Source organism: Chiloscyllium punctatum, chromosome 18 (genome assembly GCF_047496795.1).
Source record: "Chiloscyllium punctatum isolate Juve2018m chromosome 18, sChiPun1.3, whole genome shotgun sequence".
NCBI lineage: Eukaryota > Metazoa > Chordata > Chondrichthyes > Orectolobiformes > Hemiscylliidae > Chiloscyllium > Chiloscyllium punctatum.
Window position 1 is genome coordinate 94,391,390 of NC_092756.1, and position 26,436 is coordinate 94,417,825.

Here is a 26,436-nt window from a genome sequence, read left to right on the forward strand (position 1 = left end):
AGGAAGTAACAAGCAGGTTAGACCAAGGAGAGCCAATGGATGTTACCTACCTAGACTTCAGTAGTCCTTTGACAAGGTGCTGCACAGGAGGTTACTGAGTAAGATAAAGGCCCAGGGTGTCAGAGGCAAGGTGCTAACATGGATAGAAGCTTGGCTGTCTGGTAGAAAGCAGAGTGGAGATAAAAGGGTCGTTCTCAGGATGTCAGTTGGTGTTCTGCAAGTGTCACTGTTGGGACCACAACTTTTCACTTGATACATTAATGATCTAGATGAAATAATTGAGCGCATTCTGGCTAGATTTGCAGATGATACAAAGATAGGTAGAGGGACAGGTAGCATTGAGAAGGCAGGGAGGCTGCAGAAGGATTTGGACAGGTTAGGAGAGTGGGCAAAGAACTGGCAGCTGGATTACAATGTGGGAAAGTGTGAGGTCATGCACTTTGGTGGGAAGAATAGAGGCATGGACTACTTCCTAAATGGGGAGAAAATTCAGAAGTCTGAAGTGCAAAGAGATTTGGGAGTTTTAGTCCAGGATTCTCTGAAGGTAAATTTACAGGTTGAGTCAGTAGTTAGGAAGCCAAATGCAATTATGGCATTTATTTTGAGAGGACTTGAAGATAAAAGCAGGGATGTACTTCTGAGGTGCTATAAGGATCTGATTAGACCATATTTGGAGTTTTGGGCCCCGTATCTGAGAAGGATGTACTGGCCCTGAAGCATGTTCAGAGGAGGTTCACGAGAATGGTCCCAAGAATGGAAAGCGTAACATATGAGGAACGTTTGAGGATGCTGGGTTTGTACGCGTTGGCATTTAGAAGGACGAGGTGGGATCTAATTGAAACATACAAAACACTGAATAGGCTGGACAGAGTAGATGTTTGGAAAATGTTTCCATTGGTAGGAGAGACTAGGATCCGAGAATCAAGGGAAGACCTTTTAGAATGGAGCTAAGGAGAAATGTCTTCAGCCAGACAGTGGTGATTTTATGCAATTCATTGCCACAGAAGTCTGTGGAGGTCAGGTCATTGAGTATATTTAGGACTGAGATAGATAGGTTCTTGAGTATCAAGAGGATCAAGGGTTATGGGGAGAAAGCGGGAGTATGGTGTTGAAAAAATTATTAGCCATGATTCAATAGTGGAGCAGACTCAATGGGCTGAATAGCCTAATTCCTGCTCCTATGTCTTATGGTCTTATAGCATCCCTTCCAGACCCACCACCCCTATCGCTGTATCCCTGCATTTTCCGTAGATGATCCATCTAATCTGCACATCCTTGGACATTATGGGCAATTTAGCATGGTTTTTGTGGTCGTGCCCCTGGGCCCAGGGGAGGGAGGGCGCGGTTTCAAGACTACCTGCCCTCGAGGTGCATGATAAGATCCCTGAGAAGATTGATGAGTAAATATCTAGAGTTAACAGCGGATAATTAGCCTAGAAGGCATGGGTTGCAGATGTGTAAGTTAGGTGTATTGGTCAGGGGTAAGGATAATAGAGTGGGTGAATGCGTCTGAATGGGTTGCTCTTCAGAGGGCTGATGTGGACTTGTTGGGCCGAAGGGTCTGTTTCACACTATAGGGATTCTATGAGTTGGAGGGCTGTTTGCAACAAGTGAGGCTTTAAAGAAAGAGAACAGGTTCCAGCCTTCTGGTTACACAAGAGAAGGCGCTTATTTTTTCACCAGTTGGTAATGCAATGATTATAATTTAAGCAATCATTTGCTGCACCTGTTGTTTTTCCTGAAAGATACTGCACACATCCTACTCCCTTTTAATTTAACCTTCTGGGTATTATTGTGATTTCTATCCTATTCTGAATTTGTTTCTAGATTAACTCCACCTAGATTGACTACTCTGCCTCTTTAAACTTTGATGAGAGATGAATGTTGCAGTCCATGTGAAAGCATAAACCAGCAGTGAGCATTATTATAAGGCCAACTCTCCCAAAGCCAGCCAAATATTTTGGAAAGTCTTCATTGTAAAATAATAATGGAACACAGCTACTAATCAGCCAGTGAAGTTTAGTAAAATTGTCTCCAGCTCAAATTCAAAATCCTCATTTGTTAAAAGGGTAATGTATTTTTAATTTGTGCCTGTGTTAAAAATTGCCCATCCCAAAAATGGAAAGATTTTAAAAAGTTTTTTAATTCAGTGGATCTGAGCAGTTTTTGATATATTCTAATCACACCTCCAATTTTGGTGTCATCTGCAAACTCACTAACTATACCTCCAATGTTCACATCCAAATCATTTATATAAATGATGAAAAGCAGTGGACCCAGCACTGATCCTTGTGGCACACCACTGGTCACAGGCCTCCAGCTGAAAGGCAACCCTCCACCAACACCCTCTGTCTGCAACCTTCAAGCCAGTACTGTATCCAAATGGCTAGTTCTCCCTGTATCCCATGAGAGCTAACCTTGCTAACCAGTCTACCATGAGGAGCTTTGTTGAGCGCCTTACTGAAGTCCATATAGATCACATCCACTCCTCTGCCCTTATCAATCCTCTTCATTACCTCTTCAAAAAACTCAAGCAAATTCGTGAGACATGATTTCCTACACACAAAGCCATGCTGACTATCCCTAATCAATACATGTAAATCCTATCCCTCAGGATTCCCTCCAACAACTTGCCTACCACCGATGTTAGGCTCACGAGTCTATAGTTCCCTGGCCTTTCCTTACTGGCACTACATTAGCCAACCTCCAGTCTTCTGGCACCTCACCTGTGACTATCGATGAACTAAATATCTCAGCAAGCGGCCCAGCAATCACTTCCCTAGCTTCCCACTGCTCCCAAACCTCACTGCTCACTGTTTGGTCACTCTATTTGTTGCTATGCAACACTGACATTTCTTCAAATAACATTGATTGTTTGTGAAGTGCTTTACTGGGATGACCCAAGGATATGAAAGGCACAGTGATTCTGTTCCACCACTCCTCCCAGCAAAGGTATTTGTCAGCTACAAGGCCCTAATTACTGAACATTTTCAAAACACAAATTGGAATTTAAAAGTAATTGGAAGACACACGCCCTTGAAACTCTCCACAAACATATCAAGGTAGCCCTTGAGACAAAAAATCCAAAAGATGACTCGTTTGCAGGCACTTTAGCAGCATATTCTAATATTTGCATCAAATTCAGGTCAATAACCATCTTGCAAAAAAAAAGGAACTTATTTGATTTCTTGAAGGCCCCTACCATTAATCAAAGACCATGATGAATTCTTTTGCCAGTTGTAATCCATTAAATCAGGCCTGTTTCCTTTTCATAAGGACACAATACATCCTGCAGATCTAAACTTGTCCAGAAGTCGTACAGTATAGCAGGTGAGTTGAGATGAAATCATGTGTTAATAAGTAGGTTAGATTCTCCGCTCTGCTGGAGGGCAGAACAGTTAGTCCGCTGCAGCTACACATGTCTTGCTTGGGTTTGAAACCTGCCTTTCTCTGCTCTGAGGTTGTATTTTCGTAAGCTACACTCTCTGAGTACACAGGAAAATAAAGGGAAGGTACAGTCGCCATTGTCCTACTGGACCATTAGGCTACTCTCTCTACAGAGACGACTGGTGGTGGTTTAACTTGAGGGTCACCAGGCCTTAGGAGAGGACAGAGGTTGAGAAGGTAAGATCTTCGTGGTAGCCTCAGTCAATGTGGAAAAATAGGAGCATGCCATTATGCCCATCAAGTCCACTCTGCCACTCTAGATCTTGGCTAATCATCTCCCTTTTTCCAGCACTAACACGGTTCCTTAACACTACCTTGTCCAGAGATCTTGTTTTGAATTCTTTTATGGGATGTGGTTGGCCAGCATTAATTGCCCGTCCCTAGTTGCCCTTGAGAAGTGGGGATGAGCTGCCTTCTTCAACCGTTGCAGTCCACCTGCTGGAAGGTTGACCCACAGTGCGCTTAAGGAGGGAGTTCCAGGATTTTGACCCAGCGACAGTGAAGAAACAGTGATATATTTCCAAGTCAGGATGGTGAGTGGCTTGGAGAGGAACTTGAAGTTGGTGGTGTCGCCATGTCTCTGCTGCCATTGTCCTTCTAGATGGAAGTGGTGGGTTTGGAAGGTGCTGTATGAGGATCTTGGGTGAATTTCTGCAATGCATCTTGTAAATGGTTCACAATACTGCTACTGAGCATTGATGGTGGAGGGGGTAGATGCAGTGCGATCAAGCAGGCTGCTTTGTCCTGGGTGGTGTCAAACTTCTTGAGTGTTGTTGGAGCTGCACTCATCCAGGCAAGTGGGGAGTATTCCCTCACACTCCTGACTTGTGCCTTGTAGATGGTGGACAGGCTTTGTGAGGACAGAAGGTGAGTCACTCGCCACAATATTAATCTTTATCTTGAATATACTCAATGACTGAGCATTCGCAGCCCCACTGGGTGGAGAATTCCAGAGAATCACTCCCACACCTTCTAAGGGAAGACTTTCCTCCTCATCTCAGTCATAAATGGGCTACCCCAATCCTGAGCTCGTGTACCTGGCACTAGACCACCTCTTCCAGTCAGGGGTTATATCCTTACTGCCTTTGCCCTGTCAAGAGGTCATGCCTCTCCACTGGGAGAGGTGCAAGTTAAGGGCAAGGGCAATCTCTCAGCATTTCAACGTCACACTGGAATTGAGGCCTAGCAGACAATAAGCAAAAGTGGATCCTAACTGTGCCATTTGCCATGAGCCAGAGAGACTATCTGACGGACATTACCTTTGAGAATGATATGTTTAAAATGAATTTGTGCTTTAGTTTCAAAGCTAGGGATGTCTAATCTACATTACCTGCAGAAGCTAACAGGAGGGAAAAATGAGGGTGGGCAAGTCAAGGACTGCAAGATTCATATTCAATATTGAACCCTGTGTAGGCTCAGATCCAACCTAGAGCAATACAGTAATAATTCTCCACCCAGGAGATGTGTTTCACTCCAAGTACATGGAACATGACAATAAGGAAAAGCTGTGCTTAGACCTCATTTTAGGCATCTCAATAAATAAACATTGATACTGAGCCTCGTAAGGAGATAATTAAATCCCAGGTGATCAAAGAGAGAGGTTTAAGGAGCATCGTAAACATTGAGTGAGCAGTGACAACAACCTGAATAACATCGAAGAACTGTGTTAATTTAAAAAAAAGTTAAAAGTAAGAGTTTACAAATGGCAGCAGGAGGAATGAGGAGGAAGTTCTTTGGCCAGAGGTTGATGTATCTGTGGAACTTATTGCCAGAGAAGGCTGTTGAGGCCAAGTCATTGAGTGTATTTAAGGCAGATAGAAAGACAGAGTCATGTAGCACAGAAACAAACCCTATGGTCCAACCAGTCCATGCCAAACATAATCCCAAACTAAACTCGTCCCACCTGGCTGCTCCTGGCCCATATCCCTCCAAATCTTTTCTATTCATGTACTTATCTAAGTGTCTTTTAAACATTGTAACTGTGCCCACATCCACCACTTCCTCAGAAGGTTCATACCAAACACGAATCATCCTCTGTGTAAAAAACCATATCAGTCATAATCAAATGGCAGAGCAGGTTCAATGGGCTGAATGGCCAAATTCTGCTCTGATGTCTTATGATCTTATGGAATGTCATTTATTGTGCTGCTGAGTAACCAAAGTGTGGATTTGCAGTTTTGTGAAAGGACAGGAATGTTATGAACAAGGCAAGATTCTTGTTCTTTCTGCCAGACAAATAACTATTGTGACAGGGCCTTTCATTATGGAATGAATTTATAATCGTAAGTGGCAAAGTTAACTTTGTGCATTGATTAAGTTGCAATAATTTGATTAATCGAACCAATCTGATTTGACAGTAAGCCGGAGTGACAGGTCTGACCGTAACAGGGGCCTGGCTTGGATTATTGATTATCGATTACCTGCTCCATCGCCCAACAGCCTTTGGGGCAACTTCCTTGCTTTGCAAAGGATGCTGGGAACAATAATCCATCTGGCATGTCACGGAATGGACTTGCAGTCACATGAAGTTTAATCTGCTAACAAAACATAAAACAAAGGAAGCAGACTGCTTGATGGGAGGAGAACTGCTGTCCATGAGGAAGGTTGTGGGTAAGTCTTCACTCCCCATCTTCACTCCTCGTAACCCCTCCCACCTCACCTCCTCCCCCCCTCCCCCAGTTCTGCTTCTTGGATTTTTGTGAAAGTATTGAGGTTTCAGGAGTATTCAGCCTTTGCTACCAAAAGGTTAATGCAACACTCCACCTCCTAAGATAGAGCAGGGTCCTGTAAAAGTGAAACAGTTTTAAGAAAGGTGAGGCAACAGAACGTTAAGATTAAGGCTCAGAGATGGCTATCAAGTGAGCTACAGGTATTCATTTGTATACTTGAATATTCAACCAATTCCTGGAAGGATTACCTCCATTGCTACAGTCAGTGAATTACTGCAGGAGACCCTGAAGTCATCAGTAAACTCTGTTGATGTTTTACATCCACAATAACTGCTCTGCTTTTTCTTTATTCATTTGTGGAATGTGGCTGTCACACTCTATGCCAGTATTTATTTCCTGTCCCTAGTTGCCCCCCGAGAAGGTGGCGGTGAGTTGCCTTCTTGAACCACTCCATGTGTGGTAGTTAGAGTCACAATGCTCTTAGGGAAGTAGTTCTAGGATTTCAACCCAGCAATAGCGAAGCAATGGCGATATATTTCAAAGTCAGGATGGTGAGTAGTTTGAAGGGGAACTTACCAGTGGTATGTTCCCATGTACCAGTTGCCCTTCTAGATGGAATCGGTCATGGGTTTGTTTTGCAGTTCATCATGTGGATAGTACACACTGCTGTGACTGAATAGCAGCAGTGAATGTTTGAGGATGTTTGTGAATGAGGTGTCAATCATGAGGGTTGCTTTGTTAAGCTTTACAAGTGTTGTTGGAGCTGCAGCCATCCAGGCAAGTGTGGAATATTTCATCACACTCCTGACTTTGCCTTCTCAATAATGGACAGGCCTTTGGGGAGTCAGGAGGTGATTTATTCTACTAAAACCTTTACGGACTTATAATAATAACGGACCACATACCCCTGCTAGGTCTACTTAAAGAGGGCAAAGCAATCCTGGCCATAGCTTCAGGCCGAATTCAGCAGTGGGCTCTCATTCTAAGTGCGTATAATTACAATTAGAACACCATCTGGGAGGCCAGGTAGTATATGTGGATGCAGTGAGTGCCACCAGTGGAATCACAACTGGAAGAGTCCATAATGGTTTTAAATTTTCTGGACACACTTCCAGTCACAGCTGCCAATATTAGAAGTTGGATACAGAAGGATCTGTTCCTGGAAAAACTGAAACAGTTGGTGGTGATGGGGAAACCCAAGGGTTGTCACAACCAGAACTGAAACTCGGAGAGACCAGATCACAGTAGAGGTCGGCATATTATTAGGGGGATCAAGAGTGATTGGCCCAAGCAAAGGTCACTGCCAGATACTTGATGAAATCCACCTGGTGAGAAGTTATGTCTGCTGGCCAGGATTGGATACAGATATAGCTGCATTGGTGGGGCAGTGCCCAGAGTGCCAACGAGGACAAAAATTACTGCCAGCAGCTCCCCCCACTTTCATAGCAATGGCTCAGTTACACATTCACTATTCAAGGGCTCGATGTTCTTAGTCATTGTGGATGCCCACTCAAAATGGCTGGATGTGCATAGAGTTCATTCGTCAAACATGGGGACAATGATAGAAACACTGCATGCATCTTTTGCAAGACACAGACTGCTAGAAGTGTTAGACAGAGATAACAGGTTTGGCGGCAGAGAATTTACGTATTTCTGAACATTAAATGGAATTTGAAATAGAAGAACAGCTCCATACCATCCATGACCCAATGGTCTGGCCGAAGGAGCAGTCCAAATTTGAAGACAGCCTTAAAGAAACAGCCTATACCTTCACGAGATACCAAATTGTCCCAGTTCCGATAAGAGTCTGCACCAGGCTATATTGGATCATCCTGCACCTAGAGAGGGAGGGTGAGGGTGAAACAGCATCAGAAAAGCTAATGCTGACACTAGACTCTGCTAAGTGAGAGAGACAGTTTACTTTATGTCATTGGACTAATAATCCAGAACCAAGGATGTGGCTTCAAATCCTGTCATGGCAGATGGTGAAATTTAAATTCAATTTTATAAAAATCTGGAATTAACAGAAAAGTTCAGCTGACTATGACCATGAAACCATTGTCAATTGTCATAAAAACTCATCTGGTTCACTAATGTCCTTCAGGGAAGGAAACTACTGTTTTTACCTCACTCTGGCCAATATGTAAATCCCAGACCTACAGCAATGTGGTTGACACTTTACAGACCAATTAGGGATGGCAATACATGCTAGTCTAACCAGGGATCCCACATCCCATGAACCAAAAAACATTTTTAAGAAATACTTTGTATGTGACTACTTTGGATCAATATGGAAACATTCATGTGTAATCAAGTACAGAATGGATTCTTAGTGGTAAAGTGGAGATACGAGACTGGGAGCAATAAATAATTGGATGTTTTGAATGGGGGATGGCCTTCAACATCAGGAATGGTCTTGTGATAATCAACACTCAAGTCAGTGAGGGTTTATTGAACAGAATATCTCTGAGCACTCCTGAACAGAATCCATTTAAGAGTGTTGATCATGCACAGGCTTGTTTAAAATACTGCGTTCATTAAATCACTGTGAAACCTTATGAAACATCCGGAGGTGCCTCAATGGAACACAATCAGGCAAAGGTTGTGGGCTCAATTCCCATTTCCAAGCAACAAGCTCTGACCCTCCAGTACCCTACTGAGGGAAGAGGTGCATTGCTGCAGGAGCAGTCGTTTGGAAAAATGTAAATGGAGGCTTCATCTGTCCTTTCAGGTGAATGGTACTATTTCGAAGAAGCATGGGGAAGTTATCCCTGTACTGTCAGCCTATTCAACATTTGTCTGTCAATTGAGATTAATAAATAGAGTTTGTGGCAATCATCATTTTGTTGTTAGTGGGAGCTTGCTGTGCTTGAATTGGCTACCTCATTTCCTACGTGATAAAAGTGACTGCAGTTCAGAAGGTAGAAGACAGAGGGTGGTGGTGGAGGGTTGCTTTTCAGACTGGAGGCCTGTGACCAGTGGAGTGCGACAAGGATTGGTGCTAGATCCTCTACTTTTTGTTATTTGCATAAATGATTTGGATGCGAGCATGTGAGGTACAGTTAGTAAGTTTGCAGATGACACCAAAATTGCAGGTATAGTGGACAGCGAAGAGGGTTGCCTTGATTTACAACAGGATCTTGACCAGATGGGCCAATGGGCTGAGAAATGACAGATGGAATTTAATTCAGATAAATGCGAGGTGCTGCATTTTGGGAAAGCAAATCTTAGCAGGTCTTATACACTTAATGGTAAGGTCCTAGGGAGTGTTGCTGAACAAAGAGACCTTGGAGTGCAGGTTCATAGCTCCTTGAAAGTGGAGTCACAGGTAGATAGGATAGTGAAGAAGGCGCTGGGTATGCTTTCCTTTATTGGTCAGAGTATTGAGTACAGGAGTTGGGAGGTCATGTTGCAGCTGTACAGGACATTGGTTAGGCCACTGTTGGAATATTGCATGCGATTCTGGTCTCCTTCCTATCGGAAAGATGTTGTGAAACTTGAAAGGGTTCAGAAAAGATTTACAAGTCATGTTGCCAGGGTTGGAGGATTTGAGAGGGAGATGCTGAACAGGCTGGGGCTGATTTCCCTGGAGTGTCAGAGGCTAAGGGTGACCTTATAGAGGTTTACAAAATTATGAGGGGCACGGATAGGGTAAATAGGCAAAGTCTTTTCCCTGGGGTTGGGGAGTCCAGAACTAGAGGGCATAGGTTTAGGGTGAGAGGGAAAAGATATAAAAGAGACCTAAGGGGCAACTTTTTCACCCAGAGAGTGGTACGTGTATGGAATGAGCTGCCAGAGGAAGTGGTGGAGGATGGTACAATTACAACATTTAAGAGGCATTTGGATGGGTATATGAATTGGAAGGGTTTGGAGGGATATGGGCCGGGTGCTGGCAGGTGGGATTAGATTGGGTTGGGATATCTGGTCAGCATGGACAGGTTGGCCGAAGGGTCTGTTTCCATGCTGTACATCTCTATGACTCTAAGTACTTCATTGGATGGTAAAGCATTTTGGGATGCCTTGTATTCGTGAAAGGCACTATATCAATGCAACTGTGATTCTATGAATTCTTTCTTTCCTATAAAATTTAACATTAGACCAGGTAACCAAAATACTCAGTCAAGGAGATAAGTTTGCCATTGACAGAGATAATAACCTCTCTTGATTTGTGTTTTAACTCTGCGCTGATATAACTTATTACTTTACTTTCCTTTATGCTTACAGTTAATCAGATTCATGGCTTTCTCTTCCATACCCACTTGATCTCTTCTTGATCAATGTAGGTTCCTCAGGCTAGATTTTCGAAGAATCAGAAAGATTGCAAGTTCAGATGGTGAGTAGCTTGTAAGGAAACTTGCAGATGGTGATGATCCCATGTATAAGCTGCCTGTGTCCTTCTAGATGGTTGTGGTCATGGGTTTGGAAGGTGCTGTCTAAGGACCTTGGGTGAATTTCTGCAGTGCATCTTGGAGATAGTACACACTGCTGCTACTGACCATCGGTGATAGAGGGAGTGGATGTTTGTGGACGTGGTGCCAATCAAGCGGGCTGCTTTGACCTGGATGGTGTCAAGCTTCTTGAGTGCTGTTGGAGCTGCACCTATCCAGGCAAGTGGAGAGTATTCCATCAGACTCCTAACTTCTGTCCATTTGGTAGTGGACAAGATCTGGGGAGTGAGGAGTTGGGTTACTCGCTGCAGGATTCCTAGCCTCTGACCTGCTTTTGTAGCCACTGTTCTTACGTGGCAAATCCAGTTCAATTTTTAGTCAATGGCAACCCCTAGGATGTTAATAGTGGGGGGTTATTACTACTTGCTCTCATACATGCAGGTGTGACTTGGATCTGTGATGCTCCCACAATTGAGATGCTCATTCAATCACGCATTGTAATGCTACTGAATGTCAAGAGATTCAATGTGTTGATCAAGCATAGAATGGGTTCTCAGTGGTCATTGAATAATGAATAATTTTTGGTGGAGATGGTCATTGCCTAGCATTCGTGCATTTATGTGGCGTAAATGTTACATGCCACTTTTCAGCCCAAGCCTGGATATTGAACCGGTCTTGTTACATTTGAACATGGATTGCTTCAGTTCCTAAGGAGTCACAAATGGTGCTGAACATTGTGCAATCATCAGCGAACATCCCCACCTCTGACCTTATGACGGAGAGAAAATCACCGATGAAGCAGCTGAAGATGGTTGGGCCTACGATACTACCCTGAGGAACTCCTGCAGAGGTATCCTGGAGCTGAGATGACTGACCTCCAACAACCATGACCATCTTCCTATGTGTCAGGTATGACTCCAACCAATTGACATACCCATCGATTCCAGTTTTGTTCAGGCTCCTTGGTGCCGCTTTCGATTGAATGCAGCCTTTATGTCAAGGGTTGTCCCTCTCCCCTCCCCTCTGGAATTCAATTATTTTGTCCATGTTTGAATCAAGGTTGTAATGAGGTCAAGAACTGATTGATCCTGGCAGAACCCAAACTGGGCGTCACTGAGCAGGTTATTGCTGAGCAGGTGATGCTTGATAGCACTGCTGATGACACCTTCCATCACTTTCTGACAGTCGGGAGCAGAATAATGGAGCAGTAATTGGTTGGATTGGTTTTATCTTGCTTTTTGTGTTCAGGGCATACCTGGGCAATTTGCCACATTGTCAGGTAGATGCTAATGTTGTAGCTGTACTGGAAGAGCTTGCAAGTTCTGGAGCACAAGCCTTCAATGCTATTGCCATAATGTTGTCATGGCCCATAGCCTTTGCAGAAACAGTGCCTCCAACTATTTCTTGATATCACATGGAGTGAATCAAAAGACTGGTATCTATGATGCTGAGGGCCATTGGAGGAGGCTGCAATCCACTCAGCACTCCTGGCTAGAGATTGCTGCAATTGCCTCAGCCTTATCTTTTGCATAGATGTGCAGGTCTCTTACATCATTGAGGATGGGGATATCTGTGAAGCCTACTCTTTCAGTCAATTGTTTAATTGTTTATCACCATTCATGATGTGACAGCACTGCAGTGCTTTGGTCTGATCAATTGGTTGTGGGATTGTTGAACTCTATCTATCACTTGTTGGGCACCCAATTTGGGCTGTGTTAGAGCTTCACTAGGTTGACACCTCATCTTCAAGTATGCCTAGTGCTACTTGTGGCATGCTCTTCTGCGCTCTCCATTGAACCCCTGGATTGATCATCTAGCTTAATGGTAATGGTAAACTGGGTGATATACTCAGATTTGAGTTGCAGGCTGTGTTTCAGTATAGTTTTTCTGCTATTGATAGCTCACAGCACATAATGTATGCCTAGTCTTGAGTTGCTAGATTGTTATGTCTTTCCCATTTAACACCGTAATAGTGTCACACAATATGATGGAAGGTATCCTCAATGTGAAGAAGATTGGGCTTTGTTTCCATGAGGACTGTACAGTGGTTATTCTTACCAGTGTCATAAATCTGTAGCCAGCCGATTGCTAAGAATGAATCAAGTATGTTTTTCCCTCTGGTTGGTTCACTCACCACCTGCTGCAGACCAGTCTAGCAGCTATGTCCTTTAGGACTCTACTAGCTCGATTAATAGTGCTGCTGCTGAGCCACTCTTGGTGGTGGATATTGAAATCCTCCATCCAGAGTACATTTTGCCATCCTCAGTGTTTCCTCCAAGTGTTGTTCAACATGGAGGAGTACCGAGGGAGGATGGTACATGTTAATCAGTAGAAAGCTTCCTTGCCAATGTTTAACTTGATGCAATGAGATTTCATGGGGTCTGGAGTCAATGTTAAGGACTCCTAGGGCAGCTCCCCACTGACTATATACCACTGTACTGCCATCTCTGCTGAGTCTGTCCTGTTTGTGGGACAGGATATATTCCAGAATGGTGACTGTGATATCTGGACATTGTGTCTGAAGTTTGATTCTGTGAGTACAATGCTGTTGCTTGACTAGTTTGTGAGACAGCACTCCCAATTTTGGCATTAACTCCCAGATGTTATTAAGTAGGACTTTGCAGGGTCGACAGGGCCTAAATCAATGCAAGGTTCTCTGTTCAATTTCATTCCTTTTTTGATCATTTTTAGCAGCTTGTTACTGGACATAAAGTTTTATGGAAGGTGGATAAGGTTTGTTTAATTGCAATATCTGAAAGGCTTTTTAAAAAAAATTCCCACTCTTTAAACGTGAAGAAAACCATGCTGAGTTGTTGATAATAGTTCAAAAAGAAAACTCTGGTTTGATTGACAGGCCATCTGGTATTTTTTAGAAATTAATATTGCTATCTGTCACAGCAGTTTCAATAAAAGCCTTTTTTGACAATTCACCAAGGGCTATTATGAGGTCACTATGGATGTTTGGCTGATTTACAAAAGCTCCAATTATTCCAACAGGGATTTTGATTTTACAGTTTGATTGACAGTTTAAGGAGGCTATTAAATGATCGGCTGTTTTTGATATGCAATGTGAATAGAAATTTGTTTTTATAGAAGACTAACCATTTGAAGTTTTAAAAGTGCTTAATGGATTACTTGAATCGAAGAGTTTTTTTTTAAATGCCAAGTGTGTATGAGTCAGAACTATATTAGTTTCTTGGAAGTTTGTTTTGTCTCCCCATGGTGAGGTCGGTCAATGGTGGTTATTGTGTGAATGGCTATGGAGATACCATGGGGGTCTGTGGTAGAATGAAGGTGAAATGGGGGAGATGGATGGGGTGATGGGTTGTCATGGAGATGGCATGGAGGGTATGAGGGTGCATGGGATTGGGTGGAGATATAAGTTGCTCTACAGGTATGAAGGATGTGGGAGTTGAGAGGGAGCAGGGTAGTGAGGCTAACAGCATCTAAAGCAACTGGGCCAAGTCCCTGCAAAGACCAGCCCTCCTTGTGTTAGTGTCATCAAAGCCCAGAGGTGACACGGTGTGAAAGAGAACACAGTCCAAATTGAACAGCATCCATCGTTGTTAGGAATGAGTCAGGAAGGAGAGTTAACTGGAAAAGAGGATTTTAGTCATGGAGAATGGATCATGTGAGAGCCGAACAGAGCATCTGGAACTTTGTGAAGGTGCTGTTGGAGTTTCAGCGACTGGTAAACTTCTCAATAGGTGATGGAGACAATCTCATTCAAATGGGGTTGAGTCCTGGGTTAGAGCCCGGCTACAAATTCAACCTGGCCTCTGAATCCAGGTCGGTTGGTTATTCCGTGTCTTGAAAAGTTCTTTGTATTTCTTTAACAGACCAAACGCAGCACAAACCTTCTTAAAAACTGACTCACACCATAACTGTCACTCATCCTGAGAGGGATTCTCCAAACACTCTATGAAAAGGTAGCGGATTAAACAGGAGTCTGCAATCGACTGCACTTGATTTGACAAGACTGAACACGATACCCTGTGTGCAGAGAAAAAGAGAGGTACAATCCCCTTAGGCAGCTTTTCCCGATAGAGAGCTGTGCAAACTGTCAGATGCTTCCACACATACTGCTCATTGTTTCTTTAAGTTCCCTTCTGTCAGTTAATAAAAGCTCCTGTTGAAAGATAATTGTAATGAAGGACGTTATCTTTGGCACAGCACCACCTTCTACACCAAATTAAATCTCCAGGGTAGCTCCCTCGTCCCTCCTGATACCTCCTGCATCCACTGCCATTGCCCTGCTGGAGAACTGTTTGCCACAACTGACCTTTGGCCGCATTTTGTGCAGGAAAGGATTTGCATTTACATAGCGCTTCTCACAATACCAAGGACATCAGAAAGCACTCGATAGCTGGTAAAATACTTCTGAAGTGCAGCTGCTGTTGTAAAATGTGGAAACGCACATTTGGAGCAGACCTGAACACTCCCGCTCATAGTCCATACATAATTGTTAAATAGAAAGATCCACAAACAGCAATGAGATAATGACCAGATCAATGGATTTGTTTTAGGGATAATGGGTGAGGGCTAACTGTTGGCCCAGGATACCAGGGAAAACTCGTGTGTTCTTCAATATACCATCATGGGTTCTCCAATGTCCAGCTAAGACTGTAGGAGGGCCCCCAGCTTAGCATCTTATGAAGAAGATGGCACTTTGACAATGCAGCACTCCCTTTTTATAATTCCACAGATATGCATCCAGATGTCTGAATAGAGCATTCAACCACCACATTCTGAGTCTGAGACAATAGGCACAGAGCCACAAATAGCACAGTTATTAGCAACGTGGCTAATATGAGATTATAAATGCCCAGTTGCACATATATCTGTTGTATTGTGACTGAACTGATAATCAACAGATAGAGACTAATGCTAAAATGACATTGGTTCAAATCCCACAATGGCAGAAGCTGAACTTTGAATTCAATTAATAAATCTAGAATTTAAAACATTTGTCTCTCGGTTACCATTGTCAATTGTCTTAAAAATCCATGTGGTTCACTAATGCCCTGCTGACAAGGAAATCTGTTGCCCTTACCCAGTCTGGCCTGCGTGGGACTCCAGACCCACAGTATTGTGTTGACTCTTAACTACCCTCTGAAATGGCTTAACAAGTCATTCAATCCAAAGGTAATTAGGGCGGGCAACAAATACTTGCCTTACCAGTGACACCTACATCACAAAAGAGATTAAAGAAGATCAAGGTTTGTATTATTGGTTGCTTGTATTGGAAGAAGCACCACAGATGACTCAATGTTATTGGGTTGAGGTTGTTTCCCCTTGTGGGAGAGTCTAGGACATGAGGGCATCATCTCAGAATAAGGGGTCACATATTTAAGACTGAGATGAGGAGGAATTTCTCCTCTCAGAGGGGAGTGAATCTGTGGAAATCTTTACCACAGAGGGCAGTCAAGGTTGGGTTATGAAGGCTATTCAAGGCTGAGATAGACTTTTGATCAGAATAGGAAGCAAGAGTTATGGAGAAAATGCAGAAAAGTGGAGTTGAGAATGGTAAAACCAATTCAATTAATACATCTGAAATTCAAAGCTGTCTCAATGACAGTGACCATGAAACCGTCACTGATTATTGTAAAACCCAACTGATTCATTAATATCCTTCAAGGAAGGAAATCTTACCTGATCATTCCCACTACAGAGGAACTGAATCTTAACTGGCTTCTAAAGGGATTAGCAAACTGTTCACTTCAAATGATGGGCACCAAAAGAAGGAATTAAGCTTATTTTTTAAAAAGCTATTTCCGATGTTGTCTTTGGTTCTTGAGCCAATCCAGCATAGGAGGTTGAGAAGTGATCTTATAGAAGTTTATAAAACAATCAGGGGTGTAGATAGGGTTAATGGTAGTTGGGTTTTTTTCCCTTAAGGTGGGAAGATTCAAGACTAGGGGGCACAATTTTAAGGTGAGAGGAGAAAGACTTAAAAAAGACAAGGGGGCAATTTTTTTTACACAGAGGGTGTTGAGCATGTGGAATGAATTTCCTGAGGAAGTGGTGAATGTGGGTGCAATTACAATATTCAAACAAAATTTGGATAAGTACGTGAATAAGGAAGTTTTGGAGAGATATGGGCCAGGAGCAGGCAGGTAAGACTAGTTTAGTTTGGGATTATGTTCAGCATGGACTGGTTGGACCAAAGGGTCTGTTTCTGTGCTGCATCACTCTATGACTCTGTGCGTGCTACATTAATGGGAGTAGATGCCCTGTTTCTAGATTGGTCCTCAATCCTGTCTTCTCCATTCAGCATCTCATATGTGGATCTGCTCCCATTCTTTGTGAGATTCTGACAGAATATGTCTCCTGACAAGCTTTTGTGCCAGTTTCCAGATTGACATCTGGTTAGGCTCCCTCAGCAAGGCACTGAATGTGGTTTCTGAGGGAGCGGGTGGATGTAATCTCACTCATGGACTGCAGCCGATCACTGGCAGCCAAAACTCTCTGGTTTCCCACACGCTCCTCACACTTGGAATGGTTTCTGGCTTCTGCTTGAAGTTTGGATTCTTCTTGGGAAAAATAAAATAAAACACAGCCCAGAGTAGCACAGCAACTGAAACCATACTTGATGCAAGTCAGTTATTTCAAGCAGATGGAATGAATCTGTTTCTTTTTCCTTTCATTACTTCAGTACATTCATCAGCGTTCAACTGGGAATACTGTTCATGGGCTCGGCATAGCTCAGTAAACAGCACTCTCACCTGAGTAACTGGTTCAAGTCGCATTCTGGACCACAGACTGAAAAGCTGACACTTTAAGTGCACTATCAGAACTGTTAATATTTCAGGGACAATATTAAACTGAAACCGTTTGCTGTTATATTGCAGAAAATCTCATAGCCAGCTTGCTCCTATAAACAGCTGGGTGATAATGGCCAAGAAATCTGTTTATTTTTTAAAGTATTGGTTGAGGGATGAAAATTGACCAGAGCACTTGGTTAGAATTCTGCTGTTGCTTTTCAGAAGAGTTTCAGAGTTTGTGGTGCAGTGGTCTAGCCTCTGAGCCAGGGAGTCTCGGTTCAATCCCACCAAATCTAGAGATGTGCCATCACATGTCAGAAAGTGGTATGTAGAAGGGAAAAGGCCACAGACAGGCGCCAGCTCTTGATAAGAGTAATTCACCAAATGCCACTCCTCTGGATTTCTGCAATCTTTTCCTCTACAGATAACATTCTTATTTAATAACTGCAATGGAGTTTACCACACCTCAGTGATAGAGACATAGTGGTAATGTCAGTAGACTAGTAGTCCTGAGCTAATGCTCTGGGGTTATAATTTCAAATCCCATGCAAGGCAACTAGTGCATTTTGATAAATCTGAATTTGAAAGTAGACTCAGTTAGAATGAACAACAGAGCCATCAACTCATAAAGATATGCAGCATGGAAACAGACCCTTTGATCCAACTCATTCATGCTGACCAGATATTCTAAATTAATCTAGTTCCATTTACCAGCATTTGACCAATATCTCTGCAAACCCTTCCTATTCGTATACACATCCAGATGCCATTTAAATGTTGTAATTGTACTAGCCTCCACCACCACTTCCTCTGGCAGCTCATTCCGTACACCACCCTCTGGGTGAAAAGGTTGCCCTTTAAGTCCCTTTTAAATCTTACCCCTCTCACCTTAAACCTATGCCCTCTAGCTTGGACTCCCCTTACCCTGGAGAAAAGACATAGAATGGTACAGCACAGTACAGGCCCTTTGGCCCTCGATGTTGTGCCAGCCTTCAATCCTACTCTAAGATCAGACTAACCTACATACTCTTCACTGTACTAACTTCATTGTGCCTATGCAAGAGTTGCTTAAATGTCCCTAATGTCTCTGACTCTACTACCGCTTCTGGCAGAGCGTTCAATGCACCCACCACTCTCTGTGTAAAGAACCTATTTCTGACGTATCTCCTAAAACTTCCTCCAATCACCTCGTGATAGCCATTTCCGCCCTGGCAAAAGTCTCTCTTTATCCACTTTATCTAAGCCTTTCATCATCTTGTACACCTCTATCAAGTCACCTCTCATCCTTCTTTGCTGCAATGAGAAAAGCCCTAGCTCCTTCAAACTTTCTTCATAAGAGATGTCTTCCAGTCCAGGCAACATCCTGGTAAACCTCCTCTGCACCCGCTCTAAAGCTTCCACATCCTTCCAGCAATGACCGGAACTGAACACAATATTCCTAGTGTGGTCTAACCAGGACTCTAGAGAGCTGCAACATAACTCGTGGCTCTTAAACTCAATCCCCCTGCTAATGAAAGCCAACAACCATATGCCTTCCTAACAACCCTATCAACTTGGGTGGCAACTTTGAGGGATCTACAGACATGGACCCCAAAATCCCTCTGTTCCTCCACAATGCCAAGAATCCTGTCTTTAACCCTGTATTCTGCATTCACATTTGACCTTCCAAAGTAAATTACTTCACACTTTTCCAGGTTGAACACCATCTGCTACTCATCAACCCAGCTTTGCATCCTGCCAATGTCCTGTTGCAACCTACAACAGACCTTCACACTATCCACAACTCCACCACCGGCAAACTTACTAACCTACCCTTCCGCTTCTTCATCCAAGTCGTTTATAAAAATCACAAAGAGCAGAGGTCCCAGAATCAATCTCTGCGAACACCACTGGTCACCGAGCTCTGGGCCGAAAACTTTCCATCTACTACCACCCTCTGTCTTCTATGGGCCAGCCAATTTTGGATCCAGACAGACAGGTTTCTGTGTATCCCATGCCTCCTTACTTTCTGAATGAGCCTACCATGGGAACCTTATCAAATGCCTTGCTAAAATCCATGTACACCACATCCACAGCTCTACCTTTATCAATGTGTTTTGTCACACCCTCAATAATTCAATAATTCCAAAAGGTTTATGAGGCATGACCTGCCCCTCACAAATCTCCCACACCCTCACAAAGCCATGCTGACTATCTCTAATCAAACTATGGTTTTCCAAATAATCATACATCCTGTCTGTCAGAATCCTCTTCAACACTTTACATACCACAGATGTAAGACTTACTGGTCTGTAATTCCCAGGATTATCCCTATTCCCTTTCCTGAACAAGGGAATAACATTAGCCCTCTCCAACCATCTGGCACTACTCCTGTGGGCAGTAAGGATGCAAAGATCATTGCCAAACTCGCAGCAATCTTTTCCCTCACTTGCTGTAGTGGCCTAGGGCATATCCCATCTGGTCTGTGGGACTTATCTATCCTTATGTTTTTCAAAGTACTATTCATCCTATTCATGCCACTCATGATTTTATAAAATTCTATAAAGTCACCCCTCAGCCTCCAACACTCCATGGAAAAACAGCCCCAGCCTATTCAGCCTCTTCGCATGGCTCAAACCCTCCAACCCTGGCGACATCCTTGTAAATCTTTTCTGAACCCTGTCAAGTTTAACATCATCCTTTCTATAGCAGGGAGACCAGAACTGAACAGAGTATTCCAAAGTGGCATAATCAATTTCCTGTACAGTCACAACATGCCCACCCAACTCCTGTACTCAATGCATTGACGAATGAAGTCAAGCATATCAAATGCTTTCTTCACTACCCCAGTGCACTAAACTGTCCAAGTTTTAGGGAGGGAAATTTGCCATCCTGGCCTATTTGTGACTCTCGACCCAAAGCTTATATGACTGACTCTTAACAGCCCTTTGGAATGGCCCAGCATACCATCATATTTAAATGTAGATACGGATGGACAACAAGTGCAGGCCTTGCACTGTATTGCCAGAATCACTGAATGACAAAAGAAAATATATCCTTAGAGGGTGAAAATGTCTTGGTATAATATCTCATCTGAAAGATGGTATTGTTCATCACCTAGCTATCTGATGAAAGGTAGACACCTTATTGTATTTTTAAAAGCTGCTGTTTTAATTAATTTTCATTAAATTGTTTTACCAATTCTGAATTATGGCCACTTGAGGAGATTATGTTTCAAAATAAATACTGTTTATAATACGAACACTTGGCTGGGCAACATTTAAGTGAAATCTTAGCTGTTTTTATTCAATTGAAAATGGCTTTGTGCCTGGAGCAATATCAAAGGGTCTCAAGGGCATAGTTCAACATAAAATATTTTTGTTTATTATCGTCTAGTGCCAACTTTTCTGCAGCATTCAGTTCAATTCAAGGGCCCTGATTAATGTGCGTGTGCCGTTCAGGGACTCAGAGTACCACCCCTGAGTGTTTGTATCTTGGATTTATTGCGCTGTTCTTTAAGTAGGAAGGTTTAAGACTTTTTTTGCCAAAACATGGAGTCATTCTCCCATGAAATGCGTGCGCAGTTTTAGAAAATTTGGCTGTTGTCCTCCCGCAATTTCTCTCCTAACTTAAGGTCGAGTTTAAGGATGCTCCTGGAGATGCTCTTGTTCTTTAGTCAAGGGGCCATGCTGCATGAGTGAGTGGACATCTCAATTGTGGGAACATCACAAATACTACAGTAAGAAGCAAGAATCCCACACTATCAACATCCTTGGGTTAATATTGACTAGAAACTCTACTGGACTCACCACACACACCTTGCAAGATATCCATATTACAGAGGAAGAGGTGCTGCATGTCTTAAGATGCATAGAGGTGGATAACTCCCCAGGACCTGATTAGCTGTACCCTAGAACTCTGTGGTAAGCTCGGGAAGTGATTGCTGGGTCCCTTGCTGAGATATTTGAAACATCGATAGTCACACGTGATGTGCCGGAAGACTGGAAATTGGCTAACGTGGTGCCACTATTTAAGAAAGGTTGTAAGGAAAAGCCAGGGAACTTATAGACTGGTGTGCCTGACATCAGTGGTGGGCAAATTGTCAGAGGGAATCCTGAGGGACAGGATTTACATGTATTTGGAAAGGCAAGGTCTGATTAGGGATAATCAACATGGCTTTGTACATGGGAAATCATGTCTTATGAATTTAATTGAGTTTTTTAAAGAGGTAACTAAGAGGATTGATTAGGGCAGAGAGGTGGACATGATCTATGTGGACATCAGTAAAGCTATCAACAAGATTCCTCATGGTAGACTGGTTAGCAAGGTTAGAGTCGAGTGTGGTGCTAGAAAAGCACAGGTGGTCAGGCAGCATCTGAGGAGCAGCAGAGTCGACTTTTTGAGCATAAGGCTCTTCATCAGGAATGAGGGGATGGCCCAAGGGGGCTGAGAGATAAATGGGACGTGGTGTGGAGCTGGGGGAAGATAGCTAGGAATGCGATAGGTAGATGAAGGTGGGGTGAAGGAGACAGGTTGGAGAGGAGGGTGGAGTGGATTTATGAGGAGCAAGATGGACAGGTAGAACAGTTCAAGAGGGCAGTGCTGAGTTGGAGGGTTGGATCTAGGATTAAGTGGGGGGGGGGGGGGCGGGGGTGGAGAAATGGGGAAACTGGTGAAATCTACATTGCTCCCATGTGGTTGAAGGGTCTCAAGGCAGAAGATGAGGCTTTCTTCCTCCAAGCGAAACATCAGCAGCAATATGGTTCTGAGAAAATTGAAATCGATCTGTTCTGACACACGACTGGAGATGGTAGGACTTGGACTTTGGCCACAGAATCCAGAGGAAGGGACATTACTACTGCATCACAAGAGACCTTAAAGCAGCATCCCAACTAAGCTAACCAGCTTGATTTCAAATCAATTGATGACCTGAGCCTCATTGTTAGGCCTCAGTAGACTCTTACCCAAGCTTGGTAGAGCCTATCAGCAGGCAGGTGTAAGGGGGGCCCTTGCAGGACTTTTGGGTTTTTGGGAGGGTGTCCTGGTGAGGCAGAGGCCCACAGAGAAACAAAATGACCAAATTTCTCCTGGTCCAAACCCCTCTTGGCACCAAACTGACTTGATGGGGCAAGCCACATCACCGTTGTTGTTGTTGTCATGACCCCATCATATTGCAGCCTATTACTTATCTCTACAGACTGTAGACACAGGAATCGCACTCTTATTGTTGGTGACAGACAAGGCTGAGTAAGTAAGAATTCAAAACATGTTCCCAAAAGCTTCTCACCATCGACATGGCACAGGTCAGGAGATTGATGGACTGCTCTCCACTCGCCTGGATGGGTGTAACCCGAACAACTCTTGAAAGGATCGTCAGGGTCCAGAAAAAAGGGGCCTACTTGATTGTTACCATCCTACATCTCAACCACCGCTGCAGTCTCACAGCAGTGTGTACCATCTGCAGCAACCTAGCAGAGCTCAGTAGAACAGCACCTTCCAAACCCACGGCCTCCACCTTCCAGAAAGACAAAGGCAGCAGATTCAGAGGAAAATTGTTGCCTGCTATTACCCCTCCAAGCCACGCACCATCCTGGCCTGGAAATATATCACAGTTCCTTCAATGGCACCAAAACATCCTGGATCCCCCTCCTGAACAGCGTTGTGGGTGTCCCTACACCGTGTAGAGTCATACAGCGCAGAAACAGACTCTTTGGTCCAACCAGTCCATCCTAAATGTAATCTCAAGCTAAACTAATCCCACCTGCTTGCACTTGGCCCTTATCCCTCCAAACGTTTCTTATTCATGTACTTATCTAAATGTTTTTTAAATGTTGTAATTGTACCCACATCCACCACTATCCTTGAAAATTCATTCCATACACGAACCAATTGCCCCTCATGTCTTTTTTAAATCTTTCTCTTCTCACCTTAAAAATATGCCCCCTAGTCTTGAACTCCCCCACCCCAAGGAGAAGACACCTGCCATTCATCTTATCAATACCACTCATGATTTTATAAACCTCCATAAGGTCACCCCTCAACCTTTTACACAACCAGTCAAAAAGGTCCCAGCCTCTCCCCATAACTCAAACCTTCCATTCCTGACAACATCCTGGTAAATCTCTTCTGAACCCTCTCTAGCCTGACAATATCCCTCTTATAATAGGGAGACCAGGACTGGATACAGTACTCCAGAGGATTCTAGTACATCACAGGAAATGACATCACCAACCCAAAGCAACCCAAATATATAAGTAGAAAGCAGGAATTATCAGCAGTGCTTCGCCCGGAGGCCCACTGAAGATGTTACCTAGTATGGTGACGAAACATCTGGAAATGAACCTTCCAGCTCAGCGAGCAAACCTACATCCAGAACCTCAACCTGAGCTACAAATCTTCTCAAAACTCAGTAAGTACTCCAGAAGAGGCCCCACCAATGTCCTGTACAAATTGAACATAAAGTCCTACCTTTTCTACTCAAAGGTCTGAACAATGAAGGCAAGTGTGCCAAATGCCTTCTTAACCACCCTGTCTACATGCAAACTCCAAACAAACATCAAAAGATTATGTACCTGGACAGCAGCAGTTCAAAAAGGTGGCTCTTGAACATTAACACCTCACAGTTTCATAAGACTTCACCTCTTCCAGTCGGAAGAGGAGGCTAAAATTATGTGGGAGCAGACTTGTATGTCACTTGAACTTCCTCTTCCACTTGTATCAAAATCAGAATCTCTGGGGGACAATTGATTTACTCTCAACTGAGAGTAAACTCTCAATTCAAGAGATGTGGGAACTTGGAAAATATCTCAGCTGCCTTCACACCAATATTTAATCCCATAAATTTTCCAATTGCTCTCAAAGCAGGCTATAATCCCAGGTGTAGCTGCACAAACAGCAATGAAACTGTCTCTCTCTCTCTTCCCCCCTCCCCTTGTGATTTGTTGCACGGGACATGTTCAAATTCACGCTGAGTGATAGCAATGTGAGTTGCCAGCCAGATGAAAATGCTTCCCGGATTTCAGCCAAATTTACAAACTGCAAATTGAAGCCAGGTTCTTGGAATCTGTTGCAGCATCGAGGAGCCCAAAAATCCAACATTTACAGAATCTTGGAATTGTTCCAGCAAAGAGGAGGCCATTCAGCCCATCCTGTCTGCACTGGCTAGTTAAACAAGTGTTATTGTCGTGTGCCAATCTCCTTATTCCTCCTGATATCCATTGCGTATTATTTCTATCCAAATAATCATCCATATCCTCTTGAATGCCTCAATCAAACTCGCCTTCTTTGTATCTCCAGGAAGTGCATTCCAGATTCTAACTACCCACTGTGTAAAAAAGCTTTATCTCACATCACTCTTGCTTCTTCTGTAGATCTTTTTAAATTGATTCTCTCTTGTTCCTTTTACGAGTGTTTGACCCTCTCTACTCTGTTCATGATTTTGAAAACCTCCATCAAATCTCCTCTCAGCCTGCTCATTTTCAAGGAGAACAGTTCTCAATTCTTCAATATCACTGAAGTTCCTCATCCTTGGAACCATTCTTGTGAATCACTCTTCCCAGAGCTGCCCACAATACTCCAGCAGCGGTCTAGCAAATTTCTTGTACGAGAGAGAGAGACAGATGACCCAACCTTGGGAGTTAATAATACTTTGGAGGTCCACTTAGACTCAAGGCAACTCATTGACAGGAGGCGAGGGTATGGTAGGGGTAGTAGATGAATTGTTCCTTAAGAGAGGTAACACAGACATAAAGGCACAAATGACATTCTTCCGTGCTGTAATGGTACTATAGTTCAAACTGCTATCCCCTAGAGTCACTGAATGGTTCACAAATATTCAATGATGGGAGTCAAATCATGCACAATATCTCAGTTTAACCTGTAATGTTCTCATCTCGGTTCCACATCTCAAATGGCAAATCTGGGATTAGTACTGAAACCTGAATGGTCGTTCTAAGCAGAATTGTTCTTATCAGAATTGATGAAAGTTTATCGACCTGAGACATTAACTCTGCTTCTCTCCACAAACAGTGTCTGACCTGTTGGGTATTTCCAGCAATTGCTTTTTGTCCATATTTCAAATTTTCAGTATTTTGATTGTGAGAAAGATTTTTCACCCCTCTTTACAATTCTCTCTCTCTCTCTCCCTCTGTTTCCACACACACAAGCCTCCGAGATTCCAGTGCTCTGCCAAATCCATCCACAAAACCTCTTTAACTTTTCCAGCTACCCCTCCCTTAAGATTCTGATCAGGATCTGCCTCCTCAGCCACATTTCACCTGTCATAACATCTCCTCACATGAGTCAGTGTCAAATTGTGTTTGACAATACACTTATGAAATGCCTTGGGTTAGCTTGCAAGTTAAAGGTGTTATCCAATTACAAGTTGTTGTTGTGCCAATGTCAGAATAAAGTAATTTATCACTTCTTATTCAATAACAGCCCATGGCGAGTGCATGATTTTGTCTTGTGTATTATTGACACAGCTGGAGACTGCTGCTATGGAATAATTTGATGCAGCGTGTGATAACTTTTTTTTTGCTACTTATAAATCATAATGATCACTGTTGAAGTTGTGTTTTCCCGGTGTTACATAAATGTATGTTGTAAATTATTCCCGTATCCTGGATATTAGACCATAACTGTCAGCATAACATCATCATTCTATGGACACCACATCGCTGTGTATTTAAGACAGAGGTAGATAGGTTCTTGATTCGTCAGGGGATCAAAGGTTATGGGGTGAAGGCGGGAGAACAGGATTGAGAAACATGTTAGCCATGATCGAATGATGGATAGACCCGATGGGCTGAATGCCCTAATTTTGCTCTGCTATCTTATGGTCTTAGGTAGTAATGGATCTGTTCCTTTAATGTAGTGAAGGAACTGACCTTAACACAGGAAGATTGCTCTCACAAAGGAATTGAGGAATGGAAACCTCACATGATATTCCTTCCCAGTGTCTCAAGAACAGATACCACTCAAGTGCCAGGTAATTATGGGGTAAGTAAGTAACTATGCCAATGCCCTAATCTCTGAGAAGCTGAATGGCCATGGCATTAACCTTCACCAGTGCCACAGCTGAGCAACTTTCTAGCTGCCCTGTGTCGATGATTTTATTTTTTATTCAGGCGTCACTGGCTAGGCCAGCAATTATTGCCCAAAGGGAAGTTAAGAGTCAACCACATTGCT

General features: G+C 43.2%; 1 protein-coding gene across 1 annotated transcript in view; it reads left to right on the forward strand.

Annotated features, from left to right (window-relative positions):
* The first annotated feature begins 3,571 nt into the window (after window positions 1-3,571).
* Window positions 3,572-26,436, forward strand: part of LOC140489351 (neurotrophin-4-like) — a 132,575-nt gene continuing 109,710 nt past the window's right edge. Inside the window, exon 1 of the mRNA XM_072588820.1 lies at window positions 3,572-3,624. The gene's annotated coding sequence lies outside the window, so the exon portion shown is untranslated. The remainder of the gene's footprint in view (window positions 3,625-26,436) is intronic.